The sequence below is a fragment of the Lepus europaeus genome, chromosome 4 (genome assembly GCF_033115175.1).
Source record: "Lepus europaeus isolate LE1 chromosome 4, mLepTim1.pri, whole genome shotgun sequence".
Classification (NCBI taxonomy): domain Eukaryota; kingdom Metazoa; phylum Chordata; class Mammalia; order Lagomorpha; family Leporidae; genus Lepus; species Lepus europaeus.
Window position 1 is genome coordinate 51624081 of NC_084830.1, and position 24324 is coordinate 51648404.

Here is a 24324-nt window from a genome sequence, read left to right on the forward strand (position 1 = left end):
GACTTCCGTTGGTGGAAGTGTTGATGGTTTATGGACTATACCCAATTCCTTTTCAGAGAATTGTGCTCAGATGAAGAGAACTGCCTCACCTAATGTCAACTCCTTCCCTTGGAATAACTTAAATATAATGACTTATATATGTGCAATGAGCAAGTCCAGACCTCTTGCTAAAATTTGATATTACTCTGAGGATCCTTATCCCAATCCAGAACTTTGAATGTTGCTGGGCTTGAATGCATGCATTAAAGTCTATATATTAGACATTTCATATCCAATGCTACAATGGTGAGAAGTAGGACTCTTAAAAGACCACTAGATCACAAGGGCTCATGAATGTTTTGATGTTGTTATCTCAAGAGTGGGCTTACTATAAAAGAAAGTTTGGTTGCCTCTTGCTCTCTTTCTTGTTCTCTCTCATTATGTGAGGTCTACTGCCAAGGTAGGGCACAGTGAAGAGGCCCTCAGTAAATGTTGCTTTTGGATCTTAGACTTCCCAGTGTCCAGAACTATAAAAAAAAATATCTGTCTGTTCTTTATAAATTATACAGTCTATGGTATTTTGTTACAGCAGCACAATACAAACTAAGACCCATGTGATTGCCTGGAAACCTGTTATAACCATGTTCCCATTCAGTTTGTAGTGCTCTCTCTCTCTCTCAGGTGGTGATCCCAAGGCAATTCCCAATTAACCAGCTGAATAGAGTCTATACATTTGCACTGAAATATGAAGGGATATTCTTACATTTTTTGAAAGATGGCATCCAAATCAATACATGGGAGGAAAAAAAGGAACCCAAAGGAGACAGATATTTCACATAATTTTAGTACTAATCATATAAAAAGATAAAATACTATATTTATATAATAAAAAGCAGATGTTATAAAGATATAATTCTCAGAAAATAAGGGAATAGTTCTTGGGAATTCAAAATACAGTAGTCAAAATAAAAATTTTTATGTACTAAAAAACAAAATTGTAGAGCTCTACAGAATATAGCAACAATACAAAAAAGATGGAGAACATGAAAGACAGTATGAGAAAAATAAAAGATCCAGGAGGTGCCACATTTAACTAATAGGAATTCCAGAAAGGGAATAAAAAATATTGGAGTGATGAAGTTTGTTTTTGAAAAGCTAATAAAGCACATGAGAAACTGTCGGAACTGAAGGCCAAGAGTTTGCCAAAGCATCCTACAAAATGAATAAAACATTCCACACTAATACAAGTCATTGAGAAATTTCAGACCAACAAGAAGAAAAGCAGAGGAAGTTACTAAATTTTCCCAGCAGGGAAAAAATAAACAAACAAATGCAACATGTATGGGAAGACTTGTGCATCTTAGCCACAATCCTGCATGTTAGAAACAATACAGTAATCAATGCCTTCAACATGTAGAGGTAATGTAATTTCCAATATAGAATTCTAGGATCACCAATGAAATTTAAGGGGAAATAGATGATCACGTTTCAAAAACTGCATTTCTCAAACATCTTTTCTGTGGAAGCTACTGGAAAAAAAACAGTCAAAATAGGGGACTAAGGGACTGGCACTGTGATGTGGTGGGTAAAGATGCTGCCTTCATCACACGCATCCCACATGGGTGCCTGTTTGTGTCCTGGTTGCTCCATTTCTGACCCAGCTCCTTGCTAATGTGTCTGTAAAAACAGAAGAGGATGGCCCAAGTCCTTGGGCCCCTGCACCCACATGGGTAACCCAGAAGAAACTCTTGGATCCTGGCTTCAGCCTGTCCCTGCCCTGGCCATTGTGGCCATTTTGGGAGTGAAATAGCAGATGGAAGATTACTCTCTGTATCTCTTCCTCACTCTTTGAAACTACCTTTCAAATAAATAAATAAACCTTTAAAGAAAAAAAAAAGAAATAGCTTAAAAAGAGGGAGGTTTAGAATCAAAATGAGGACACTATGAGTTTCCAAAAAGAGGCAAATTGTATTGCAAGGACTAGAACTGCATTGTGATGGGGGTCAATGAGCTGAGGACCTCAGAGAGGACTTTGCTAGGAAAAAAAAGATGCTGAAAGATTGACCAATGTGAAAGCTTGCGGTTCGGATCAAGAGTTTGGGGCAAAATTAACAAAAATATCTAGAGGAGAAAAACAAACCAAAACAGAAATCCTTAATTCAAAGAGAAAACCTTGAATAAGACAGAAAACATAATCAAAATACTTGATGTGGCTCAATCATAACATATTTACATAATGTATATTCTGAATTTTGATTTAACCAGAAACAGGTATTTAATTAAATATTCAGAATGAAGGAAGGAGAGGGGAGGGTGACAGAAACCAAATCTGCATTTTTCTCTAGTAGTTCGGACAATGATTATCTCCCTACATGAACAGGTCTGTTGCAAAAGATCTCCATCCCTCTCCAGAATAAAAGATGGAACACAAGAGAAGAGGAAACAAGGGATGTCAAGTGCCCAGGCTGCTAGAAAATCAACACAGTCTTTACCCATGCACCAATGGTAGCTTTGTGTTGGCTGCTCAACTGTCCCCTGAAGCCTAGGAGGAAAAGCAAGGCTTACAGAAAGATGTTCCTTCTGCAGGAAGCAGCGGCAGTAAAAGCATTCAGAATCAAGATGACTTGGAGCCGGCACCGTGGCTCAACAGGCTAATCCTCCACCTTGCGTTGCCGGCACACCAGGTTCTAGTCCTGGTCGGGGCGCCGGATTCTGTCCCGGTTGCCCCTCTTCCAGGCCAGCTCTCTGCTATTGCCCGGGAGTGCAGTGGAGGATGGCCCAAGTGCTTGGGCCCTGCACCCCATGGAGACCAGGAGAAGCACCTGGCTCCTGCCTTCGGATCAGTGTGGCGCGCCAGCCGTGGCGGCCATTGGAGGGTGAACCAACGGCAAAAGGAAGACCTTTCTCTCTGTCTCTCTCTCTCTCACTATCCACTCTGCCTGTCAAAAATAATAAATAAAATAAATAAATAAGATGACTTGGAAATCTTCCTAATAAACATATTTGGATATGGTTTTCAAAGAAGAAGAATTGGCATAGTATTTAGAAATTAGAGGGAAATATTAAAAGAATGAGTGATGAATAAAAATAGTTCCCAGAGGTTGTGTTGAAGAGCAAGGAGTGCAGAAGAGGGATGAAAGACAACAAATGTAGTTTCTTAATTAATTAATTATTTGAGAGAGAGACTAGGTAAATAGAGCACTTCCATCTGTTGGCTCACTCCCCAGATGCCTGAAGTAGCCAGGGACAGGCCAGGGACAAAGTCAGAAGCCAAGAACTCAATCCAGTTCTCTCACATGGGTGACAGGGACCCAATCATTTCAGCCATCACAACTGCTTTCCTAGCAGGAAGCTAGTGACAGAAACTGGAGCTGGGCATTGATCCCATATATTCTGATACGGGACATGGGCATCTTAACCCAGTGTCTCAACTACTAGGTTAACACTCACCCAACTGCAGTTCTAATTATGTACTTCACCGTATTATTTTCTTTGCAAAAACATATATATATATATATATGTATATATTATAATCTTGATAAACCTTATAATTTCCCTTATAATTACCCAAAATCTGCTACCCTAACTTCCATTCTAAATTATGTTTTCCAGGGTTCTACATAATAACAAAAATTGTAGTAATAATAATAATAATAATAGTTTCTCTTCATCATTACTCACTTTGAAGTACCTTCAATTGGAGTTCATGTTCTTCTTTAGTTTACATTTGTAAAATATTTATTTATAGTTTATTTAAGTATACTTTATGTGAAATAGTTCCCTGTCCCCATCTGAATGTTTTTCCTTATATTTAATCGAGTGGTGTCTAGAACTGAGAATTATATTCTAGATATAGTCTGATTAATTTATGATCAGATTATATCATTTTTCTCAGTCTGTATACTATAGTCTTTTTTTTTTTTTTTTTTGACAGGCAGAGTGGACAGTGAGAGAGAGAGACAGAGAGAAAGGTCTTCCTTTGCCGTTGGTTCACCCTCCAATGGCTGCTGCAGCCGGTGCGCTGCAGCAACGCACCGCACTGATCCCAAGGCAGGAGCCAGATGCTTCTCCTGGTCTCCCATGGGGTGCAGGGCCCAAGCACTTGGGCCATCCTCCACTGCACTCCCAGGCCACAGCAGAGAGCTGGCCTGGAAGAGGGGCAACCGGGACAGAATCTGGTGCCCTGACCGGGACTAGAACCTGGTGTGCCGGTGCCGCAAGGCGGAGGATTAGCCTGTTGAGCCGCGGTGCCGGCCTACTATAGTCTATTAAAAATAACAAAAACCACATGCCTTTTTTAAATGATAAGAATAATAAATGCTTTATATTGTAAACAAGTTTTCCTATACATATTATTTTCAAGTCACCTATCTTATGAGTAACATTTGTTTTTGTGGTCTTTTTAAAAAATTAATCTTAGTGAGGATCATCTGTTTATCTCAATTAAAGTGGGTTTTATTAAAGTCACTTTTCTGTCAAATTGAAAATAAAATCTATTTAGCTTTTGATTTATTCTCAGAAGATATTAGCTCTATCTCCTAAATTTGTGGCATTCTAATTTGATAACTCTACTCTCATTCAGACCTTAAATAAAAATGGTGAGCAACACGAAGCCTAGCAAGGCCAAACCCTTCAGCCACAAGAACACATGTTTTAAGTTAGCAGCCATCTGTTAGCCAGCTTTAAGTTGCAAGTTGTTCAACCATTATAAGTTCATTGAATATGGCCAAGAGCCAGATATATCCGGAAGATGAAGTTCTCTATTTTAACCATTTTCAACCTAGTCATTAACAAGATAAATTCTTATTATATAATTTATTGCTTTCTTTTCTGATATGCATGATTGTGAAATAAATAACTGTGATCCTTTATACTTGACTAGACAGTCAAAGAGATTCATCTCGGCTGGTCTTCTGACTCACAGTGGCAGACCTGGGATGCAGATTTTTATTTTGGCTCCTTACTTCAAGCCCTGTTCTCTAGAAGTAGGTATGTATCTTGGTATACATTACTATTATTATTATCTTACTGTGAGGTTGTAAGTTTGCCTTTTGCTTTATTTGCATACCCTGAAATCCCACCTGGGTATGAGATAGCTCAGTCGGGGGGTCTTGCCATGGATTAAATTGCAATGGGCAAACCCTGCCCTCCCCAGTCCCAGCTATTCCCATTGCTTTCTGACAACTGACTGAGGATACAGCTTTAAGCCTTTTGATATTCCTAGGCAAAGAGTCTGTGCTTTGACATTTGCATTTATCTCATTATGTTTGATTGGCATATTGAGATCCATAAGCTTCTGGTTAATATATTGCCAAGGATTCTTAATTAAGCTGGTTGTGCAAAAAAGGCATCCGAGTCTCCAGAGAAATGTATAATCTTTGCCAGTCATTCACTTTGAATTTGCCTTACTGCCCCAGTGGCGTAGGAGTACTGCTACAGGAAGGGTTGGAGGCTTGACATGACAACCAAAAACTTTTATAACCTGGTGCTGCCATTTGAGTTGGGAGGAAAGGGAGACTGTTACAGCAGAGAGGGGAGACTAGTAGAGTATCTAAGTCCATACTCCCTATGGAAAAATGAAACCAAAGAACAAAATATATGGCAGGCAAAGGTGCAGTTGTCATACCCCAACGAATTACTATACATCACCATGTTTCCTTTTTGTGAATAGTTGCCTCCTAGCCTTTTGATGAAATTTTAGTTTAGGAAGATGAGACAAATAACAGCAATTTCTACTGAGTCAAAATTGCCCATAGCCAGTGCCACCTGCCCTCTAGCACCTGTGTGCTGTAAAGCAGTGCTTTGCAAAGCTTATTGCCCAGACCACTAGCATCAGCATCAGCTGTGAACTTGAAATTCAAATTTTCAACTGCTACTCCAAACCTACCTAATCAGAAACTCTTTGAGCAAGCCTGCCAGGTTATTGTGATGACACTTCAGACACACTACTCTAAAGGATTTGCTTAGATTTTCCCGGGAGGGAACCTCTCAAAGAAGTTTATTAAGTGATTAGATCAAACCAAGGACAACTCATGAACATCAGTGAGCATGGTCACTGGCTCACTCACTGCCTTCTTTCCTGTCATTGTTTTAGTGTCCTCTATGAATCAAGGGCCTTAAGGACCCCAGTGTCCATCAGATGTCCTCAGAAGCTCTCTTCAATAATCAGTATTGCTATAGGGGAAGCATTAGGCATTCCCCCATCCCATGACATTACTTGCCAAGGTAACTTCTAGCTTTATCCTCAGCCTTCATTACTCTGCCCATGGCCATGAGTCTTAAAATAAAATGGATTTTGTTGACTCAACATTGTATATTCATCTCTTTCCCACCTTCCTTCCCCTTTCTGTTCAGGATTCTTTCAGGCATCCCTTTATGGCCTGACTTCAGCAGGATGCTGCTGTTTAAATGTGGGTCATGCAATGAGTAGTGTGCCGCTGGGAGCTATGTTGCTCTGTTTTCCTTGTATCCTGTTGATTTCAAATGATCCCACTCTCAAATTTGTTCCAAACCTCTAGGTGATGCTTGCCTGGCACACAATGGCTGAGACATCTCAGATTTGCCATGCCCGCTGAGAATCCGTGAAATACAGAGACTGGATATTGGGCTTTCATCCAAGAAGGGTGTGGTGACATTTCCCTTATTTGTCATATATACAAAATATCCCTATGGTACACCCCCCTGCATAGTAATTGCTCTACTAGGAAACATTTGGGTACATGCTGTAACAAATGCATTTAAATCTTTTCGATCTGTGGATTCTGAGGTTGTTTTCCTTTGCTGTTCACTCAGTATGCCTAACCTTTGCCAAACAACTGCAGAACTATGTCCTCACCACAGGTTTATTTGCTGCCTTTAGTCATTTTCAATTTCTTACTAGAAGCAAATGCAAGGGTAAAAGTCAATGGAAAGCAGGTTTAGGTAAGCTCCATTCAGTCCATCCATACTGCCAAGAATCCCTGAATGTACTTGAAACAGGGAAAGAGTTTCTGTTCTGATTTGGATCCCCATAAATCAAATAACTAGAGTTCAGCCACCCCCAAGACTGCTGACATGGTCCCCTCCCAGTATTTATTGCCAAATGTAAGAACATACAAATGCCGACATGAGTATGCTGCCTGCACCTGGCAAATTATGTCTGGTTAGTCAGAAAATCCAGGGGTGCTTTTGTTTAATGTTAGCATTGTTCAGTTATTGTTCCAGTGTCATTTTCATGACAATCATTTCATAGCATTTCCTTTTGGAAAGGATGGAAATGATCTGGAGAAGCTGTAGCCCTTTTAGTACACCATTTTTTTTTCTTCAGCAGCACTGACAAATTTCTACCCATGTGCCAACATTTTAACATTTCATGCATAGAGGTACCAAGGAGATGTTTTCATAACATTCTCGTACAGTTAATTGAGTTGTTACTTTACACAGGTGAAAAACAAATACACTTGGTGGCTGTTTAGTGAGCACCCACTATGTGACAGACAGTGTTGGGTACAAGGTACACTGACCCTTGCCCTCAAAAATGTGTCTTTAGTCCTATTGAGGAAAAATAAACAGATATTCACTTTTAATCACATTGATTCTACTGTCTCATTCTGGGTGTGACCTGGCTTTCTCTTTGTTTGTTTATGAATATACTTATATCAGCCTCCATATCCATAGTCTCTGTATCCTTGCCCTCAGCCAACGAATAATAAAAAAAATTTTTTTGAAAAAACAAATTGCATTTGTACTGAATTTGCACTGACTTTTTTCGCAATTGTAATTATTCCCTACACAATATAGCATGACAACTATTTATATAACATTTAGAGTACATGAGATAATAAAAAATAATCTAGAGATAAATTAAGGTATACAGAAGATATTCATATATGCCAATACTATACTATTTTATATGGGACTTAAACATCTTTGGATTTTGGTATCCTAGGACATGGTCTTAAAGTCAACCCCCTCATAGATACCCAGGATTTTCATACTTAGAAATATATGAGAAATTACTAGTCCGCTCAAATTTCCACTGAGCTCTATGGGAAAGAGCTAGTTCCATTGCCACTATAGAAAACCTATTGACAAGGCACTCAGTACTCTTTGTTGACAATGTCTAATAATATCAGTAAAGTTAATTGGAATATACTTTTCGAAGATGAAGATTTTTCTAAAAATTTTTAACACTCTATCTTAACTTTAGATTAGAATCATAAAAAAATTAATATTGAGCCACATAACCACATTTAATCTTACTTACCAGAAAAAAAGAAGCTATTAAAATTTTTGTTTAAATATAATGACTTATAAAAATAAAATATGGATTACAATAGATATGTAGTTTTGAATCTGCTTTGATAAGGTACTTTCCATGTAGTTAATGATACAAAGATTTCCCAATATTACGTTATTTTAACATTTTTAAATCCATTCTCATATTGTAGGATATTTGATCTACTCCTATTTTTATCAATTTTAATTTCCCATGACTAACATTCCTACACATCACCTTTGTTTTCAATTCTGATTATTTCCTTAGGTTAATATCTAGACGCTGAGAAATACCTAGGCCAAATCTCGTGAGGCATGTCTTTTCATTATACAATGGCAAAGGTTTCCTAGAAATATTATACAAATTTAAATTTTCATCAGAACTTATTAAGAGCATCAAATATACCATTTTTTTTCAAAATACTGTAAAAGGAAATATAGATGTTGTGAGAAATTTTGCTTCCAACCAACATTTAAAAACATTGTTTTTTGTGTATGCAAAAAATACATGATATGAAAGGACAAATTTTTTTTAAGTACAATAATCTTGACCCCAACATGGGCTGTAGAAGCTATGATTTAAGTCATCAAGCAAACCTCCTGACTTTCATTTTTTCCTTTATGGTACCTCATTTTTCCTTTGAAGAATAATTTCTCTCATCCCTACTGATAATATTGTACTTTCATGCAAATGATCATACATACCCTTGTACACAAAGCTAGAGAATATGACACATGGCTGACCATCGCAATATGGTCACTGAATTCTGACAGAGCCAATCAGAGCATTTTCTAAAGCTTTTCCTTGAGCTAACAGGGATTCCAAGAGAACGCATGTCTATGCAGTGGCAAGTCGCCTTGAGTGCCAAATGGAATTATCATACCTGCAGAATGAAATTGAGTACAGACAAGAAGAACAACGAGAGAGAGCTGCAGTGATAATATCTGATTTCCAGGATGCAGGTGTATCTGAAGTTGGGTTCATTTCTAGGGTTTTAAGTATTGGGAGGCAATAATTACTATTTAACTCAAATCGGAGAGGGCTTTTTGGCACATTCAAACAAAAGAGCACATTTGAATATATAGCTCCATACAATCCTACAGAACTAAAGGAGTTACAAAATTATAGGCCAAGTCAGAACCACATTCAGAAAGTAGCACATGTTTCATGTGAAGAATACATCAACTTGATTATAACTACACATCTCAAGAATGGAACCAGTCTTCTGTTGATGGGCATTTAGGTTGACTCCAGGTCTTAGCTATTGTGAATTGAGCTGCAATAAACATTGAGGTGCAGACAGCTCTTTTATTTGCCAATTTAATTTCCTTTGGGTAAATTCCAAGGAGTGGGATGGCTGGATTGTATGGTAGGGTTGTATTCAGGTTTCTGAGGAATCTCTAGACTGACTTCCATATTGGCTTTACCAGTTTGCATTCCCACCAACGGGTTAGTGTCCCTTTTCTCCCACATCCTCACCAGCATCTGTTGTTAGTAGATTTCTGTATGTGAGCCATTCTAACCAGGGTGAGGTGAAACCTCATTGTGGTTTTGATTTGCATTTCCCTGATTGCTAGCAATCCTGAACATTTTTTCATGTGCCTGTTGGCCATTTGGATTTCCTCTTTTGAAAAATGTCTATTGAGGTCCTTGGCCCATCTCTTAAGTGGGTTGTTTATTTTGTTGTTGTGGAGTTTCTTGATCTCTTTGTAGATTCTGGTTATTAAACCTTTATCGGTTGCATAATTTGCAAATATTTTTTCCCATTCTGTCGGTTGCCTCTTCACTTTCCTGACTGTATCTTTTGAAGTACAGAAACTTCTCAATTTGATGTAATCCCAATTGTTAATTTTGGCTTTGACTACCTGTGCCTCTGGGGTCTTTTCCAAGAAGTCTTTGCCTGTGCCTATATCTTGTAGGGTTTCTCAAATGTTCTCTAATAATTTGATGGTGTCAGGTCATAGATTTATATCTTTAATCCATGTTGAGTGTATTTTTTGGGATATGTACTCTATAGAATGCTATACAGCAGTAAAAAAAAATGAAATCCAGTCATTTGCAACAAAATGGAGGAATCTGGAAAACATCATGCCGAGTGAATTAAGCCAGTCCCAAAGGGACAAATATCATATGTTCTCCCTGATTGGTGACAGCTAACTGAGAACCTAAAAGGAAACCTGTTGAAGTGAAATGAACACCATGAGAAACAATGAGTTGATCAGCCCTTTCCTGACTGTTAACAACTTACTACTTTATTTCTTTTAATATTTTTGTTCTACATAATACCATTGATTGAACTCTTCAATTAACACAATTACTCTTAGGTGTTTAAATTTAACTGAAAGGTGATCCCTGTTAAATATAAGAGTGGGAATAAGAGAAGGAGGAGATGTACAGTTTAGCAGATGCTCAATCAGACTTGCCCCAAATGGTAGAGTTAGAAACATGCCAGGGGATTCCAATTCAATCCCATCAAGGTGGCATTGTACCAATGCCATCTCACTAGTCAAAGTGAACAGTTTCAGTTCATAATTAATCACACTGATAGGTCTAAGAGTCAAAGGGATCACATAAACAAGACTAGTGTCTGCTAACACTAACTGATATAATTAAAAAGGAGAGAATGATCCAACATGGGAAACGGGATACACAGCAGACTCATAGAATGGCAGATGTCCTAAACAGCACTCTGGCCTCAGAATCAGCCCTTAGGGCATTCAGATCTGGCTAAAAAGCCCATGAGAGTATTTCAGGTATGTAAAGCCAAGACACTCTGGCAAAAAAAAAAGTGACCTAAATGAAAAATCTCTGTGAGTGAGATCCCAGCAGAAAGAATGGGCCATCAAAGAAGGAGGTACCTTTCTCTGAAGGGAGGAGAGAACTTCCACTTTGACTTCGGCCTTGTCTAGATAAGATGGGAGTTGGAGAACTCAAGAGGTTTCCATCGCCTTGTCAGCTCATGACAAGAGCATTGGGTGATAACTGACGCCATAAACAAGAGTGTCAAATTGTTAAGTCAACAACAGGAGTCACTGTGCACTTACTCCCCATGTAGGATCTCTGACCTTAATGTATTGTACTATGTGAATTAATGGTATGACTAGTACTCAAACAGTACTTTAGACTTTGTGTTTCTGTTTGGGTGCAAACTATTGAAATCTTTACTTAGTATATACTAAATTGATCTTCTGTGTATAAAAATAATTGAAAATGATATTAATGTGGATGGGATGAGAGAGATAGTAGGAGATGGGATGGTTGTGGGTGGGAGGGAGGTTATGGGGGGGAAAAAGCCACTATAATCCAAAAGTTGTACTTTGGAAATTTATATGTATTAAATAAAAGTATAAAAAGACATAAAAAATAGAATTATAATGTAATATTTAACATTAAAATGAAAAGAATGGAACCAATTCTCAGGTTAAAGAAGATGAAAGGTCATGTAAAAATGTATTCAGTGAGTTTTACATGCTATGTGTCTGCTTTTCCATAGACAAGAAATAAGGAATTTCCTACTCAAACCCCAACATTGTATTAGTCACTATAGAGGGAAGGATAAATTGAGTTGAAAATGCAGCCTTTGTTTCAAGGAATTGCTAGTTTCTTATACAAGTTCCTGTATGTTTGGCTAAATTCTAGAAAAGTAATCAAAGCAACCAGTGGCTTTTAGCATATTCAACTAGGACTTTTGAATGTATAAATTATGTATAGGGTCAACACGTTTTCCCCATCTAGTACCTGATTGACTTTTTTTCTACATTTTTATTTATATAAGGTGAACACATTTCATGTACTTAATATATACAGACTTAAGAGCATAGTGATACTTCCCAACTTACCCTCCTTCACATCCAAGTTCCCACCATATCTCATCTTTTCTTATATTTTCTTTGATTTTTTACAATGACATACTTTCATTTTATTTTGTAATCATGAGCTTAACCCTCCACTAAATAAATAATTCAACAAATAGTAAGAGCAATAAAACACTGATCCTCAACAGTAAAGACAAGGGCTATAAACAATAATCAGATTTCAAAACATCAACTTCAGGCCGGCGCTCGTGGCTTAACAGGCTAATCCTCCACCTTGTGGCACTAGCACACCGGGTTCTAGTCCCGGTTGGGGCACCGGATTCTGTCCTGGTTGCCCCTCTTCCAGGCCAGCTCTCTGCTATGGCCAGGGAGGGCAGTGGAGGATGGCCCAAGTCCTTGGGCCCTGCACCCGCATAGGAGACCGGGAGGGGCACCTGGCTCCTGGCTTTGGATCAGTGAGATGAGCCGGCCGCAGCAGCCATTGGAGGGTGAACCAATGGCAAAGGAAGACCTTTCTCTCTGTCTCTCTCTCACTATCTACTTTGCCTGTTAAAAAAAAAAACACACACACACATCAACTTCATTCTTATACATTACATTTTTTGCACCCTGTTAATTACCACAGAAAAGGGAAAGCATATGCTATTAGTCTTTTTGGGACTTATTTATTTCACTAGTATAATGGTTTCCAATTGCATCCATTTTGTTGCAAAATACCTTTATTTCAGCTGGGTAGTATTCTACAGTGTGTGTGTATGTGTGCATAGGTATGTGTGTGTGTTTATGTATGTATTGTGTGTGTGTATCACATTTTCTTTATCCAATCATCAGCTGATGGACATCTAGGTTGTTTCCATATCTTAGCTATTGTGAACTGACCTGTTATAAGCATCGGGATACAGATAACTCTTTCATATGCTGATCCATTTCATTTGTGTAAATTCTCAGGAGTGGGATGACGGGGCCACACAGTAGATCTATTTTCAGACTACTTAGAAATCTCAATACTGTCCTCCACAATGGCTGTACTAGTTTACTTTCACACCCCCACATCAATGCCATCATTTATTTCTTGTTGATTTCTGTATGACAGTCATATAACTGGGGTAATGTTAAACCTCATTGTGGTTTGATTTGCATTTTCTTGATGGCTACTGATCCTGAGCATTTTTTTTCATGTGTTTGTTGGCCAGTTAAATTTCATCTTTTGAAAAGTGCCTGTTCAAGTCCTTTGTCTATTACTTAAGAGGATTATTAATTTTGTTGCTGTTGAGTTTCTTGAGCTCTTTATAGATTCTGGATATTAATACTTTATCAGTTGCTTAGTTTGCAAATATGTTCACCCATTCTGTCAGTTGTATCTTTACCTTACTGAGTGTTTCCTTTGCAGTGCAGAAACTTCTTAGCTTGATTTAATCTCATTATTCTGTTTTTGCTTTGATTGCCTGTGCTTCTGGAGGCTTTTTCAAGAAGTCTTTGTTTATGCAAATATGTTGCAATTTCTCCAATGGTCTCCTCCAGTAATGAATGCTTTCAAGATATGCAATAGGTAAATGTCTTGGAATAATTAACTGAAAGTCAGGGAACCTTGTGTGCTTTTGAGCTCATTGTTTACTTCTCTGAGTTCCATTTTATTCATGTGTACAACAGGTGATTTGAACTTTGTAGGCTCTGACATCAGCAGTTAGAGATTCATCTGTTCAGACTACAACATCTCAAATAATGAATTAGGTGTCCCCAGAAATGATTCTATGTGCAACACCGGGTATAGGTCAGCACCTTGGGGAATCGCCTGAGCTCCCTAGACAGGGATAGATGACATCAAAATACTCAAGCTTGTTGAAAATTATGATTGGAAGAAGATATTGTAGGCAAACATTAATGGGAAAGTGGTATAACCATATAACATGAATATTTAAGTTAACAAATTTTTTTACAAAGTGCACCCTTTGAAACAATCATCCAGATCAAGAAAGAGAATTTTGCTGTCACCACTAGGCCCCAACTGAAGCACATTTTATGTTTGTAACTGAACAGTGTCATCCCTCCCATCCTAGATAGGGCAATAACATTATTGCAATGTACCTATTACATTTATAAATTTACTGCCATTGTTTTACAACTTTGTGTCAGACTGAATTTAAGTATATGCATCCTTCTACAATTTGCTTCTTTTGGATAACATTGTTCAAAGGGTTTTAAATATTTGTGGAAAATGGAATTAAAAGTTTATTTTGGTGCACAATTTTTTGAAATCTTATGTATGAGAGGTCTTCCAAAAGTCACAGAAAATGAAAAATATATACATGGATTCCAATGATTTTGCAGAAAAATAAAGTTCTTTTAATGTTTTTAACAAGGTTTTTGAAGCTCCCTCATATTGCAAAGATGTTGCTTGCAGCTACAACTTATTTACTTTCTTCATTTGAGAGACAGAGTGACAGAGATAAAAAGAGAGAGAGCTCCCATCCACTTGCTCACTCTCCAAATACCAGCAATAGCTGGGGCTGGATCAGAGCAAAAGCAACAACTCAATCCAGTTCTCCCATTTGGGAGCAAGAGCTATCCTGTGGAATACTTGAGCCACTACTACAGCCTTACAGCAACAGCATTAGCAAAATATTAGAGCCAGTGCCAAGAATTGAACAAAGCTACTTCTATATGGGACACAGGTGTGTTTACCAGTGACCTAACCAACGGACTAAATGCCGGGCCCTGTTTAATTTCATTACCATATAATAGTCCATGTGAACCAGTAAGTTATTTATTTTCTCTTTCTTTTCCTTGCCCTTCCTGTGTGACACTGTTGCTGGACATTACATACACACACACACACACACACATGTTTCTCCTTTGCCTGCCAACACAAGGTTAAGTTTCATTAGGAGAAAGCCCTGGATGAAAACTGGAAGGGGCTTTTCTAGCTGGTTCTAGTGTTTTTCTTTTTCCTGTGGCCTGTGTCTACCAGCAGCAGTTGTGGCACCCAATAACAGTCTTCAGTGGCTTAGGTGGCACCTCAGTGAACAGCTCTCAGGAAGTTTCAAAGCACTGGAAATGTGGTTCTTAAGGAGTTTCACTGGCACTATACAAGGTCCTTATGTATTTGGCAGCCTGGCCTGTGGCACTTTAGCCAGCTCCTCTGAGAGATGGCAGGTCTTCCTCATGGGAGCCCTCTTTCAAGACATTTTCTCCACTGGGTACTTTCAGCTCCAGGCTACACCTATTGCTACACTAGAATATAGAGTTATCTCCCTTGTTATTCCTTGCTTATAGGTAGTAATCATTGATATTAAATTTTCTCATTGGTTCTATGTTTTCTGTCATCTGGTTGGTCTCTGACCTAAATAAATAAATCTAAATAATTTCCAGATACTTTTTAATTATACTAGTTATCTCAAGGAATAAATGTTTGGTTTTATGAAGCTTCATCCCTGAAAGTTTCTTTTCTTCATCACAGACTTCTATCCTTTATTGCATCCTTTCTTCTGCTTTGCTTGATTTTTTTTTTCCTTTGCTGTTCCTTTATTGACTTCTAGGATGCACGCTTGTATGGTTTAGATAAGGTGGAAATATACATCTCATGTTTTTATGTATTGAAATTTAATCCTCAATGTGAGATACTAACGTGGTAGAAATTTAATCTGACTGTGGTGTTTAGAGATGAGGTTTGGGGGAGGTGATTAGTGTTAGATAAAATCGCCAGGTTTGAGCCCCATGATTGAACACTAGTGGCTTTAAATAAGAGGAAGACAGGAAGAGATGGACACATGAGCTCCCTGTCTCTGCCCAAATGAAGCTGTTGTGTTAGAACTTTGTAAACAAAGCCACCAGCAAGTGCAGGCTGTTGGACCTATAGAAGAGTAAGATAAATCAACCTCTTTTTAAATAAAGTTAACCAGCTTAAGGTAATTCATTACAGTGGTGAATAAAAGACTAATGCATATACTTATTTCTATTTTGAACCTTTTTAAAATTTTCTAAAACAAACATTTAAAGCTAAAAAAGTTCCTCTAGGTGCAACTATAGTTCCATCATGCATTTTTATGTGTAATATTCTGTTATTAATCACTTCAAAATGTGTTATTTCAATTTAGATTTCCTCTTTAACTCATGGGAAAGTTAGCTTTTTTCCATTGTGGCCTCCTGTTTCGTTTTTAGTTGTATGCTTGGAGATGAGTGTTAAATACAGTGGTGTTAAATACACATGTGAGTGTCTGGTTTTGATTCCATCGCTGCTCCTAAACCCAGTTTCCTGCTAATGTGCGCTCTGGCAGGCAGCAGGTTATGGCTCATGTCGTGGAGTTGCTGTTACCCTAGAGGGAGACCTAAACTGCATTATCAGTGCCTGGCTTTGGTCTGGCCCAGCCTCTGCTTTTGCAAGTATTTGGAGAGCAAACCAGAATATGAGAGTTCCCTTTGTCTTTCTCAATGTCTCTGACTTTCAACTAAATACAAAAACATTTAAAATTAAATAGTATAATTAGATTTTAAAAATTCCATTTAGAAAATTTGTTTAATTTAAACTTTATTTTCATTTATATAGATACTGAAAATTTTGGATCTAAATTCTCATTTATTTGTCTTGTTAAACAAACATTGCTTACTTCTACCTTGCAAAATACTTATCCTTTCCTTTTTTCCCATAATGGCTTCATTCTTTTAAGTGTCATTCGAGAAATTCAAACTTATATGTGTAACAAAGTTAATAAAACATTTACCTTCTTCTTTAAAGCTCTGAGAATGCTTTTTTTTAAAAAAAAGATTTATTTATTTTACTTGAAAGTCAGAGTTACACAGAGGAGAGGCAGAGAGAGAGAGAGAGAGAGAGAGAGAGAGAGAGAGGTCTTCCATCCGATGGTTTACTCCCCAATTGGCTGCAATGGCCAGAGCTGTGCCAATCTGAAGCCAGGAGCCAGGAGCTTCCTCTGGGTCTCCCACATGGGTGCAGGGAACCAAGGACTTGAGCCATCTTCTACTGCTTTCCCAGGCCATAGCAGAGAGCTGGACAGGAAGTGGAGCAGCCAGGTTTCAACCAGCGCCCATATGGGATGCCAGCGCTTCAGGCCAAGGCGTTAACCTGCTACACCACAGCGCAGGCCCCCTGAGAACTCTTGAATTCTACTTTCTTTTTTGACTTGTTTATATTTTGCAAGTTATTATGACTCAGTAACTTCTAACTCCCTTAAACATTGTCAATTACTTATACTTACCCACTTCATCACATCTTTCCCCCTTAATTACCTTTCATGTCTCATAATTTCTTTTTTTAAACTTTTATTTAGTAAATATAATTTTCAAAGTACAGTTTATGGATTACAATGGCTCCCCCCCCCATAACTTCCCTCCCACCCGCACCCCTCCCATCTCCTGCTCCCTCTCCCATTCCATTCACATCAAGATTCATTTTCAATTCTCTTTATATACAGAAGATCGATTTAGTATGGATTAAGTAAAGATTTCATCAGTTTGCACCCAGACAGAACATAAAGTGTAAAATACTGTTTGAGTCCTAGTTACAGCATTAATTCACATTGGGCAACACATTAAGGACAGAGATCCCACATGAGGAGCAAGTACACAGTGACTCCTGTTGTTGACTTAACAATTTGACACTCTTGTTTATGGCGTCAGTAATCTCCCTAGGCTCTAGGCATGAGTTCTCAAGGCTATGGAAGCCTCTTGAGTTCTCCAACTCCCATCTTATTTAGACAAGGCCATATTGGCATAGCTCTGGCCATTGCAGCCAATTGAGGAGTGAACCATCGGATGGAAGACCTCTCTCTCTCTCTCTCTCTCTCTCTCTCTCTCTGCCTCTCCACTCTCTGTGTAACTCTGACTTTCAAATAAATAAATAAATCTTTCAAAAAATAGTTTTGTACACTGAAGACCAACTCTGTACTAAATAAAGATTTCAACTATTTGCACACATGCACACATTATATAAAATAAACTGTTTGAGAACAAGTTTTACCATTGAATCTCATAGTATGACTCATTTAGGACAGAGGTCCTGCATGGGGAGTAATTGCACAGTGTCTCCTGCCATTAATTTAAAACAATTAACACTCTTATGCATGAAATCACTGATCACCTGAGGCTCTTGCCATGAGTTGCCCGGCCTATGGAAACTTTTTGAGACCACAATCTCCATCAGTGTTTAGGCAAGGCCAGAGGCAAAGTGGAAGTTCTTTCTTCCCTTCAAAGAAAATTACCTCCTTCTTTGATGGCCCCTTCTTTCCACTGGGGTCTCACTCACGGATATCCTTCATGTAGTACATTTTTTTTTTGCCACAGTATCTTGGCTTTCCATGTCTGAAATGCTCTCATGAGCTTTTCAGCCAAACCAGAATGCCTTAAGGGCTGATTCTGATGTCAGAGTGCTAATTAAAGCAATTGTCATTCTATGAGTCTGCTGTGTGGACTGCTTTCCATGTCGGAGTATTCTCTCCTTTTTATTTCTATCTATTCCTATTATTGGACACTAGATCATATTTATATAATACATTTAATACTTAGTTCTATCTTTTTAAACTTACAGAGACCACCCCCCAAAGCCTAGGATGGCCATGTCTTCCACCAGAGGGATATGGTGGTATCACCAAGTGAAGACCCTCTCAACCTAGGTCAAAAAAGATATATAAATTGATGTCCTGTCCAGATTTTGAAGAATTTATCACTTTTCTATATTTTCTCCTACTTCTAACCCCTAGGACATATTTTTCTGTGTTAAGTGAAAAAGGCAAAAATAGCTTTAATTATAGCTTTTCCTAACCTCCTTATGTTGAGGCCAATTTCAGTTCTGGTTCAGTGTGGGAAAGAATCTCTCATAACTCATAGACAAGAGGTGGGCATTTAACACAGTGGTTACGTCACCTCTGGGGATGCCTGGAACACATATCAGAGTCCCTGGGTTTAAGTACAGCTTCAGTTCTCATCCAGCTTCCAGCTAATGTGTACCATGGGAGGCAGTAGGTGGTGACCCAAGATCTTGAATCCCTGCCACCCATGTCAGAAACCCAAGCTGAGCTCTGAAATTCTGGCTTGCACCTAGCTCTCAGCCTTGGCTATTGCAGGATTTTGGGGGAGTGAACCAGCAGTTTGAAAGTTCTTTCTCTTTTTCTCTACACTCTCTATCTCTCTGTCTTTCAAATTAAAAAAACAAAAACAAACAAACAAACAAAAAAAACAAAGACAAGTGGTCAGCACTTGGGCAGAGTGGAGAAAGCCACTGCCTGTCCATCATATATGGACACTGGTCCGAGTCCTGACTGCTCCACTTCCAATCCAGCTCTCTGCTATGTTCTGGGAAAGCAGTGGAAGATGGCACAAGTCCTTGGGCCCCTGCACCCACATGGGTGACCCTGGCTCCTGGCTCTGGATCAGCCCTTGTCCGGTCATTGCAGCCATCTGGGGAGTGAACCAGTGGATAGAAGACTCTCTCTCTCTCTCTCTCTCTCTCTTCTCCATCTATCTCTATCTCTATCTCTATCTCTTTGCCTCTGCCCTTCTGTAACTCTGCCTTTTAAATAAATAAATAAATCTTTAAAAAGAAACAACAAAGACAAGATTTGGGGTATTAACATTCATTTTCCTTGCCTTAGGGCAATTAAGGGCATGTCACTTTCACATACCCTTTGCATAAAGCAAACAGTCTTGGTGCGCAGGTGTTCCATTCTATTTATTTTTCATAGTTCCCTAGGTTTTGACTTTTCCAAAATATTTAATATCTTGATGCTTAAATATTTAATCATTCTTCATATTATGTCTTTCCATTTTCAAAAAGAAGCAGTAATCCCAATTATCTAACATATCATGTACTGAAGCAAAACATTTTCAAGCCCGGTTATCATAAGGCTGAAATCATAAAAGGTGAGAGATGGATTTTAGCCTTCTTGGCCTTGCTACAATGTGAGGTGGTGATTCTGGGTCAGTGTGATTGCTGCTTTGAAGCCCAAACTTCCCTTCATGTGGGCTGCTCTCAGGTCCAGGTGCAGAGAGAGACAGCTTTATCAGCATTACTTGCTGCAGATCGATAGCCATGTTCTTCAGTCAATTAATCTCAAATAAAGCTGACTTTTAACCTCCAGCTCTCTGTTTTTGAAATCTTATCTCTCAATTGCTTCCCAACTAGGAAAATTGTGAAGAGTTTCCTGTTTTACCAACATAGTCCCATCTCTACCAAAAGAAAAACACAACAGCACATATTTTAAAGGTATTTTTCTCTTTAATCCCAGGATAATTTTGTATGAGAAATGAAGGTGGATAATAAACAAACAATTCAAGAAAATACAGACAGATTGTGCTTGTTAGTTGTGGCAACTGAGATGAGAAATAAAGCTACTGATAACTTTTTACCCCTCTGCTGCCGACAGAGTATCTGGATGATCCAACTACCAAGTCAAATGGTACCTCAAAGACACGTTGCTTCAGGCTGTGTGTCTTCGAGTATGTTACGTGGTTTTATTTCTCAAGTCAGCTAAGTCTCTCCTTCTAGCACGTCTAACATTGACTGCTCTAAACCTCACCAGTTTACTACACATTTTAGGGGTCTTTCCCCTTGACTTCCTTGGTCAAAAGATTAAAAACAAAACAAAACAAAAAAACTAAAGAGCTCTCAAGGAGGTAAGGAAAGAATGAAAGTAAATTGCTCAGTCCTCAAAAACATCTAAGATTCTTAGCCACAAAATCTCTGCTCTGTGTGCACTGTTACATTCATTCTGGTGTCTGGTGCCTGAAACAGGCGGAGACCAGCGTGCACTGTAACTCAATTACCAGTCCACTCCTATCAGTTAGGCATCATCAGACAGCATCATATTGGATGACTAAAGAGTCTGTCTAGGAGTGTAAAAAAGTTAAAAGGTCAGAAAGGTAAAGAGAATCAGGGCCATTGAGAGCTTTATAGGTCATTAAAAGGATTTGAAAAGCCATATGCTGTCTCAGAGGCAGCCAAGATAGAGATTGTAAGATGGGAGAAATATGATCCATAGATCAAGTCCTAGTAACAACGCTGGCAGCAGCAGCATTCAAAACCATCTGCAGCCAGTTTAGCAAACAATCTGGAATGCCACCAGGAACAAATTAAAATAGTCAATCCTGGAAGAAATGAAAGCCTAGCATGGATGAGTGAAATGATGCTTGCTGGAGAATGCAAAGCCTGTAATATTACAATATTCTAGAAACCATAAAAAGAATTTTTTTTCACCACCAGTGTAGTAAGGAGATGGAAAGTTAAACTGAGGGCCATAAAGAGAAATGTGCATGGCATAACTATGTCTTCAAGGCAGGGAACATGAATCCCAATCCCAGCGGTCTTGCTGGCATAAGGTGAAGCTCAGCTAGGAAGGAAATGAGGTTCACTTTGCAGCAATTGGTAAGGGGCTGCTTACCTGGCTGGCCCTAGAAGCACAGTAATGTCAAGGGTAATCATCAGTTTGGAGCCAGCAACTAAAACAATACCTCTTGTAAATACCTGAAGTTGACTTTTAGGTCAGAACTTTATAAAGACAACAATGAACTCACACCATTCAACAATGTATAATTCCTTAAATGGCAATCAAAAATGAAACAAATATGATCAATAACATTTACTAAATGCTTACTATGTTCCAGTACAATTCTAGGTGCTTTATATAAAGTATAAGGTAATTCAGTTACAAAGCAGCTCATTATTACACTGTTTCCTTTCAGTTAAAGGATAGGGTGTGCTATAGCTGCTCTATCCAGCATGCCAATGATCTTGCTTGGAGAGAAAAAGCAATGTGCCCCTCTTTGCTATTATTGGTAAAGGAAATTTCTAAGAATGAGCATGGGAATTCTATATTTGTAAGGATATGTAGAGATCTTGATGGGATCAATATCCCTGATTACATAACCTTACTGGAGAAATATTGTCATCATCCCATTTCACAGTTAAGAAATCCAAGCCACCAATAGTTTTGTTTTTATTTTACTATGGTGGTAGAGCCAAATTTTGGACTCCACTATTTTAAAATCACTTACAGATCCAGCCAGAGGGTGGCTCTGAATTTAGTCCCTGAATCCTAGTTCCATCTCACATTGATAACGATGAAACCCTCAGGTAGGAGTGGTTCAGAGAATTCATCACGCCTGGGCTTTCCTAGAACTCTTCTTGAATTCATCAAATTCGATAGTAGTCACTGAATATTTCCTGAGGGAACTCTATTGCAACTCCTCCTCCACATATTCTACTGTCCCTCGTTTGTCATTTTTGTTCTGGAAAATTCTGAAACAGGATGTGCTGCGACATCTGTCTGAAATTCAGAACCTATAAGGACAATTTACTAAAGTGGGATTTAACATCCCCGGTGCTTTGCCCTATCAATTTCTGCAATGCCAGCACTCTCAGGCTCAGTCTGGGAAGAAGCCTGCTCCAGGAACTCAGCACAGAATGTGGTCTTTTCTCTCTTATTGATGCCATTGCTAAGTTAAAGGGAGAAACTATGGGAGAAATTTACTCCAAATAGCATTCTATTAGAACCTAGCTTCCAAAAAGTCTTATCACGTTGCATTGCCTTTTTAAAAGGCTTGACAGGTACAGTCTATGTTATATTCATAAAGTTTCTCTCTCTTTATTGCAGGAAAAGGAGTTATAAGTGTTGACCAGCAACACTATCCTGCAGTTTGACATTTTATGATCAATATTTTATGACTTTACTTGCAAATGCTAAAAGCGCATCAACTATGAATCATGGGAGATGTGAAAGTGTGCTTAAATCTCTTCAATTATAACACCATCTCAAGTATGGATGGGCAGAGATACATTAACTACAAATACTGGTATTTAATCAAACTAAACAGCAACTGATGGAAAGGTTAGATGACAGTATGAAGCTCTGGTTTATTATTTTTAACACTTAGTTACTTATTTGAAAGGCAGAGTTACAGAGAAGCAGAGGCAGAGACAGAAAGAGAGAAAGGTTTTCCATCCTCTGGTTCACTCCCTAAATTGCCACAATAGCCAGAGCTGTGCCAATCTGAAGCCAGGAGTCTGGAGATTCTTCTGGGTCTCCCATGAAGGTGCAGGGGCCCAAGAACTTGGGCCATCTTCAACTGCTTTCCCAGGCCATAGCAGAGAGCTGGATTGGAAGTGGAAAGTGGAACAGCCAGGACTTGAACCAGTGCCCATACGGGATGCCAGTACTGCAGGTGGCTGCTTTACTAACTATGCCACAGTGCCAGCCCCTGGTTTATCTTTAATTTTTATCCTCTAAGAAGGAAAAAATAGAAATAACACACTTACAAAGAATTCAGAGACAGTCAGAGAAGATTTAGGAGTGGCTTTAATATTGGTAATTAGGTGCTTTTTAATTTTGTTCTAAAATATCATGTAAAAGATTGTTTTAACTTTGAAGAGCACTATTAAAATGGCATTTTGAGGGCTAGCCTAATTTATGAACATTGAAGACATTCTGATCTTCTCAAAATGTAAAGAATCAAATTTATACAGAGAGATGTTATTAGTCATATTAATTGTAATTCACCCTTGCTATAAAGTTTATAGCATGCCACATTATTTTTCTCTTTATTGCCTCTCTACATAGCAGACATAATAAGAATTACAATCAAGGGTCTTAGTAGTTAATTCAATTAATGCATTTGATGATTCTTCCATTTAAACTGAATACCAACTGCTGATTCACTCATTTTTACAAAAAAAGGAAAGCTTAGGACCAGATTAATATTACCAAACATTTCCGAATTCTCAATTCTTTCTCAAATTCTTTCTCAAATTTTTCCAAAAATTGAAGAGAGGGAATCATGTCCTAATTCATTCTATGAGGCCAGCAATACCATAATACAAAAACCCAGTTAAATATATATAGAAAACAAAACTACACATCAATATCCTTTAAGAATATTGGTAAAAATATCCCAGAGAATACTGGCAAAATTTCAATGGTCTATTAGGATTATACACAGTGACCAAGCAGATTGGATTTATTCCTAGAATGCAAGGATGGTTCTACATCCTATTAAACACAACCACTGTGATAGACATATCAACAAAATAAAACCCACATGTCAGTATAGAAACAAAATTTACAAAACTATCAACCTTTTGTAATAATAGCCCTCAACACAAAAGAAATAGAGGAAAACAACCTCCGCATGGTGAGGCCATATGGTAACAGCTGACATCACATTTAGTGTTAAAAAAAAAAAAAAAAAACCTGGAAAATTTAGATCAGAAAAGAGACAAAGATGTTCACTTTGGCCACCTCTATGCAACATAGTACTGGAAGTCTGTACCAG